This window comes from Athene noctua, chromosome 2 (genome assembly GCF_965140245.1).
Source record: "Athene noctua chromosome 2, bAthNoc1.hap1.1, whole genome shotgun sequence".
NCBI classification, from domain to species: Eukaryota; Metazoa; Chordata; class Aves; order Strigiformes; family Strigidae; genus Athene; species Athene noctua.
Genome location: NC_134038.1, coordinates 43,707,324 through 43,714,834, shown reverse-complemented (window position 1 = coordinate 43,714,834; position 7,511 = coordinate 43,707,324).

Below are 7,511 nucleotides of genomic sequence, written 5' to 3'. Positions count from 1 at the left end.
TATCCTCAAAAAACCCTAGAGTACTAAGAAATACCCAGCCTATTTACCTTTGATAAGAGCAACAAGAAATGCAAAGAGGAGTTTGCTCTAGGGGAGAGGCAGAGCTGGATGATCTGAAGAGTTTTATAGCCAGTTGTGTGTACGGCGCATCCTGAATTCCACAGTAGCCTCATTTAGCAAGGCTGCTTCTTTCCTAGTGCTAAAAGCTTACTCCCACTGACTGCAGCTTCTTTCATCCAGAGCAACCACATACAGCTCCTTCGGTAACACTTTTATAATGTATACTATTAAAACAACGTGGTGATCCCATTAATCCCATTAAAGTCAGGTATCTTGGACTTTTTATTGTTTTTTTAGTTAAATGACTTATTTTGAAAGAATTAAGTCTGTGACTGTTTAAAATAAGGGCTAAGCTTGGCTTTATCTTGCTTATGTTGAAAACAATAGGGGGAAAAAATTTTCAAAGATGCTGTCCTGAGAGTCAAAGGAGTTGCCTTGGACTTCTGTGGAAACGGACATAGAGGAAAGGAGGACTTTTGAATAGTTTAATACCTTGGGAGCACAGCAAAGTATAAAAACTAGCTTTGAAGAAATTGCTGTGTCCTGAAATGCAGCCATTATTTCTAAGTAACATGAAAGAGTCACAAGGAGATGGCTGAGCATTAAGTCATGAAGGTAGCATTCACATGCCATCTTGGGGGAAAACAGATTCTGCCTGAAAGATCTTTGCCTTTCTTTCTGACTTGTCATACAGATGTGAGGTATTAACAAAGAGTAATCAAAAGGGACTTAAATCAGAAATAAACTGATATATGACTCGTCACGAAGTATTCCTATCTTCACAGCTATTGTGCTCTTTATCTAATTTCCCTAGCTATCTGATCAGAGCTGTTTCTTTCACTGTTGAATTATTGCTGAAGTCTGAGAGGGCGCTGCTTTAAACAATGGAGCTGGTCAGCAGTATCAGCAATTAATTTCCATAGTATCTAGCCCTGTATGGGTCTGCAAAGTCTGGATTTGCCCTTGGAGCTTTCTCTCATACCAGATAGCTTTCGTAGATATGAGCAGAACAGCACTGGAGTTTAACGATGGCAAGACACATACTGTAGTGGGCTTTTTTTGTGATGAGTACACTTGATACAGCTTTGGGATATGTATTTGCTACTGGTGATTGGTGACTGTTAAATTTGAACTGTAAGGCTGCTTGGGTCCCAGAAAATAAATGAGAAACTTCCAAGTGATTTTCTGGGCACTTTACTGAATAGTTGTCTCCTGGTTTAAGGAGCAGAGAGTTGACAATAGAGAGTTCTTGTTGGAAGCAACCTTTGTTACTGAGTTGGCTTCCCTAACTGCATCTCTAAATCCTGTATTTACTAGATGTGCTAAAGCTGTATTGCCATGATGACAATGGAAGGGAGGGACAGATGGACCACCCCGTCTTGATTTTGTGTAGATATGACTAAGCAATGTCACTCTCACCTCGTTTAAGTCCTGGACTAAGGGTTAGGAAATTATTTGGAACTTAGATGTATTTCCTCTCACAAATTTTTACCCTGTTATACCTGAATCAAGAAACAGACATTTTATAACTGGGCCTCCTAATTCATGCTAAGGAATATGTCCATGCTGTAATTACATGCACGATGGCAAGATACTCAAGCTACAGGAAATATCAGAAAGAAATTGTGCCACATAGTGAAGCAGTGACCCAGTCTTTGCTGTGGGCTGTCCACCCTCAACCTGCATCCAGCCTGTGCTGAAAACCCGGCCCCCAGGGTGGGACTGCCCCTGGCCTGGCAGCTCTGTCTGCGCTAGTGCAACCTGCTCACATCTGATGGTGAGGTACCTGCATGCAGAGGGCATGGAGATCTATGACAGGTCTGAGGCTGCATCTGCTTTTTGCCTGACTGCAGTATTATACAACATGATGCTCAGGCTATTTTTTTTTAAACCTGGTGTGTCTGGATAATATTCCTAGTAATAACTGGTTGGTGCCCCATTGTTACCACTCTGAAAAAATACAGGAGCTGCCAGTATGTGATCTGAGTCTTTAAGGTGCTGTAGATGAGGCACCTAGCAGATAGCACCAGAGATATTCCAGTTTGTTCTCAGTGCTGGTCAGCCAAGCCAGGAGGGATCATCTGCCAGTGGTTTTCCAGTTTTCTGTGAGCTTGAAACTAGCAGACCTTCACAAAGTGCATGTGTGTAAGGTACACAATAATGCTATTTTGATACCTTATTTTATCAAAGGCAAGCCCTCTGAGGTTTTCATGATTACTTTAAACCACAGATGGGCCAAGGCAGTCACTGAATACACCAGTTGCTGCATACAGTGAAGCAAGCATCAGCTGCAACCGACCTCTGGGAACACATTACAGGAAAGCTGTTGGCCTTGGGTTGCATGCCTGGGCCATAGAGCAGGCTCTCAAACTGTTGTCCTCAGTGAAGGGACGTGTGACACCAGCTGAGAGGTTGGCTCTCAGTACAGCAAACAAGCTCCCGGAGGGAGGTGAGCCCTGCCGGTAAGCTCTGCTCCCTGCCTGCGGTGCCTGGGGAGACCCACTGGGACCTCGTCTGTTTGTTGTTTTATCTGTGTTGATCTGACACCAGAGCCGGGCTGGGAGGTACCATTTCTCAGCTATTCTTAGGGATTTTGACACCTGTTGTCATTACCCCAGTGGTCATTTGGGGGTGGGGTGGTGGGGTGGTTGCTGAATGCTGCATATTTGTGCATTGTTCTGGCAGGCAGTGTCGGCTGCTTCCCTGGACATATCCAGACGTAGTGAAAATAGAGGGGAATTTCCATAAATGCCAATAAGGTTGCATCCTCGTTAAGCTGGGACTGGTTTTGATGCTAATTCTTTCTTGAGGAAACTGTCAGTGATAATCAGTGCTGATCTGTAGCCAACCTTGCGCCCTACCCTATGCTGTGCCGGCACCTTCTCTGGTTTTGGACAAAAATAAGATTTTAATACTATCAGTAAAGGAAGTTTAACTGGATTTACTCTGCAGATGAAGAGCAATAAGTGGGTTTATAAAGCTTGATTTGAAAGTCTGATTCCTCAAAGAAGCCAAAATTCCTGAAGTTTTCCATCAAGGAGATTTCAAAGGTGCTCAAACTAAAACAAAGCAGGTAGCTCCTGGCTCCCATTTGCGTGGATGCAGAGTTATTTCTATACACTGTAAGCTCAGGGCGACAGCCACACTACCTATAAAATTACATCTTTGGGAATTACCAAGTAATATCACTTGTTTTTCATCCTGAACATTATACAGTACAAATAGGAAATAAAGTATTATTATTGGCAGTGAGAGACGACAAACCTTGTTTTTTTGCTTGTACACAAATTGTTTCCATGTTTCATTAGCTTCTGGAGGTATTCTGCTTCTTTCCTCTCCTTGGGGACAAAAAGAGGAACTCGAGCATAGAGTGTAACCCCTTCCATACCGTCCTTTCACTGACTGCAAAAATCCTTTCAGAAATGTAAAGACCTATCATGACTTGTCTGACTGTTGCTTTACTTTATATTCATGCAGGATTTAGGAAAACATCAGGCAGGATGGAGATAATTGCAAGCAAATAATTACAAAGAATAGAAAGGGGTAGGTGGGTAATTACAGAACTTCTCTTAGGGACAATATTACTTGTCATTAAATTTGATGGACTGATTTTCTTTAGGATAAACAGGCAAATGTGCCTTCCTAAACACTTGAAGGTACTTCCTAAGAAACATATATTTTGTTTAGGCATAATTAACCCTTCCTGAAAGGAATAAAATATTGTAGGAGTAAAATCCTTGACTGAATTTCTAAGAGTTATGTGTGGATTACAGGAAGTCAATCACATAAATTTTCAATCTCTCTGTTCAAGAAATAGGACAAAAATTAACTGATTTTTTATTCTGATTTCATAGGAGAGTGTTAATTTCCTTGTATCTCAGTAATATTACTTGTTTTGTGATGATTCCTAAGATGGGATGACCGCAGGCTCTTGCATCTGAACAGTCACAAATGTCTGAGGAATCTGAACCCAGATGTAGATCAATATTTTAAATCTGAGTCCTTTTGAACTGAAACCAAACCTGAACATTTTCCTAAACTTTAAAGAAGTTTACTTTCAAGATGGGATGTGAAACTAAATGCTGACATTCCAGCAGTGGTGGGCACAACATAACAGAAAAAGAATATAAAACTTCCAAGGTGCTTATACTTGTGATTCAGTCAATTCTCTGTTCTCTGCCTCTGAAACTGATAAAAATCCTGTACTGGGCACTTAGGGGAGTACTTGCCCCCAGGAGAAGCTTTGCTGGGATTGCTAGCAAGGATGTCTTGGCCTTGTTAGAGCTGGACTCCTCACTGCATTGCTGCTGTCACACCCATAGTCACACTGGGGTGCAGGATGTTGGGTGCTGATCCCACTCGTACAAGCTGGTGGGCCCTGCTGCTTCTCCCCGAGCGGCTGGGGACTGGCTTGGAGTAGTGTGGGACACCCCACATTTGAGGCCCTGGCAAGGCCCACATAAAACAGACTCACTGTGGTTGAAGACCATGAATAGGTCATTTGAATAGTGATGCCCTAAGGTGTGAAGACTTTCGTGTTTTCTTGATGTTAGAATTATTATGGTAGATATCCTCATCCACATAAATGTCCAGTCGTTGTAAATTCTGGTAATAGGAAAAGACAGAATCCCAGAACTGTCATTTACAATAACCAAAGAAAGAGGTTAAAAAAAGAAAAAAAACCGGGCACATCTGTTGCCATGCTGCTGTTGGGTGATGGAGATTCCATCAACATTCCCTTGGCAGTGCCAACCTCTGAATAGCGTACACATCCCCAGTGCCTGGCAACACCACTGCAAGGGTATGTGTATGTGCGTGCACCACCCCACACCACTGCAATCTGTGTGTGAAGATAATTTTTTCCCCCTTCAGGGTCGCAAAGAGCAACTGCACAAAAGACTTTTTTTTAATAGAATATGTTCTTATCTTTCATAAAACATGGACCCACCCGACACTTGGACTGGTCTGAGAGCCCCACCCTTGCCCTTTTGTTTGGAGCCTGGGATCATACGATGAACCGAGTTAGTACATTGCTGTTTATGTTCTTCAAGCCTCATCTATTTTGTTTTACAAAATTACATCACGCTGCTGTGGACTTACTAGTGCCAGAGTAGGGAGTATTAGATCTCTACCCTACTCTCTGGGTAGCAGGGAGTGAGATCTATAAAGGGGAAGGAGGATGTGACACATCTGTTGTGATCTGCTGATCTTTCCAGGCTTGGGGTTGGTGACAGCATGATGCTGATGTTTTAAAAATTAAAGAGCTGGAGCCTGAGTTCACAGTTCTAAAAATCAGGACCAATTTCACTGAAATCAGTGGCTTCTCAGAAGTGTAAAAATCATGTACCTGAAATCAGAATCATGCCTTTGAACTAGGTTTTCAGAGTCTTAATGTGTTACAATCAGATGGCTTATGGCATTTTGGCAGACAGCTGGGGCATGTAAAGCAGGCATCCTTGGCCTGCTTCTGATGCTTCCTGGTTTGATCCATTCACTTCACTAGACTGACACCTGGTCTGCAGTGGTGCTACCGAGGTGTTTCTGGTGCCCAAGGCCCGGCGTTGAAGCTCTAACACAGACTCTGGAGGTTGTGCATTATTGATCCTGTTCTGGTATTTGCCATTAAGCACTTTTCCCACAGGACAATGGACTACTAAATCAATACGGTCAGACTTGGTGCCAGACACATGGAAGCTGATGACAGGGGCTCCATGGAGCCGGTCGTCACAGAGGAAGACCCGGGAGGAACCTTGTCTCCAGAGATATAATCCCCGTCTGCCATAGAGGACAAATGAGCCAATCCTATCACCCTGAAGGAGAAGGGCTTTGTCCTCTGGTTAAGAAAGCAGAGAGAGGTAATGAGGTAAGTAACGGCCTTTCTTCACTCTCTGGCCTCTTTCGGTCGGCTTGCAGTGAAGGGCAGCTAGGACGGAAGGGCTTTTGCCCGGCTCTGAGAGGAGGGTCCAGCATTATGCCTGACATTTCTGCACGAGGTTGTAAAAGCTACAGCAGATCCCAGGTGTGTGAAAGAGTCCATGTGAAGGCTAGATTGCACAGGAAAGTAAGCTTTTGAGTTAGCACTGATGTTCACTTTGGGCTGGTTTTGTCTGCTGGTTTGTGAGTCGTCTTCTCTGCTGTGGTTTCCATCCAAATCATGTTTCACACAACATGAAGACAGGGTGTGTTGACATGGCCATGAAAAGCCTTACCTCCTGCCACCTCTCTTCTGCCACTCAGCCATGACACTGACCATCATGTCAGCTTTCCTGAGGCTGTATGGGACCCGGGGGGAGTGGGGGGAGTGTCTTTTAGTAAGGATGGGGGGGGTGCACCCAGAAACTATTGTTCTGACTGTGCATCCAGGAGGTAAAGAGTGTTGATGGGGGAACCTGAAATCTCAGCCTCTTTGCTCCATAGTACAGAACCAGAAAGCCTTGGAACAGTAGTTTTGGAACCAGGGTTTCTAGAAGTGCCTCTGGCACAAATGAGCTGGAGGTACTGTACCTTGAACCTCAGACCTTGGAAGCAGAGTCCTCCACTGCAGGATGCTGGAGCTAGAACCAAGGACCCAAGAAAGCACTAGTGTCCCTGGCTCTAAATTAGTGTGTAGAAGTGGCTGGAGAGTTCTACTGGCTGCTGCCAGCTTTGGGCTTGGTGAAAGCTTTTTGAAGTAGAAACAATACACATGAAATATTTTATGCTCTACAAAATCCTCAGCCAGCTCTAGCACTTACACATAAAGAAAAACATTTTATATTGTTTTGCCAGATACTGGGCAGCATAGGTGATACTAGATAGTCCTGCAAAATTCTAAATCCTAAACTTGATCAATTCCTATGTTTTGCCAAAATTATCAGATTAGTTTAGAAAATAGCAAGGTAAAGTACATTGGAAACAGATATCACTAAGACTTGTGTGCAACATGTCTGGAGCCACCATAAAAGAGCTTGTAGAGTAAAATAAAATTATTTACCAGAAAGTTATAAAACTGTAAACTAAGTATTGCTGTGTCAGTCCTGCGGTTACCTGTTTCAGAGGGCATCTTTTCATCTTTCAACATTTGTTCCAGTTGAGGCCATACTTCATTTGAGTCTGGCAGGATAGCCATGGTAACAGTGTGCTTCCAGGTATTCATCTGGGTGGGGTGAAGAGCTGGACACCTTCCAAAATTCTGCTCCTGCTTTATTAACACCCTGAAACCCAACTTGCAAGTGCTACAAAATGGGGAAAAATAAGGCTTGGAAGGGGGGAGAGAGGGAGAGAGAGAACAGCTGCAGTATTTGAATCTTTACAGCAATAAAATTTCAAGTGACGTTTCTATATCTTCTGTAAATCCAGCCTGCATATAATCTTATGATTTAAAAGTTTACTGCATGCAAGTGAATATGGCTCATGGAAGAGGACGTGATACTTGCAGAGTAAAGACTTTGGGAGTCTTCTGACATGAGTAA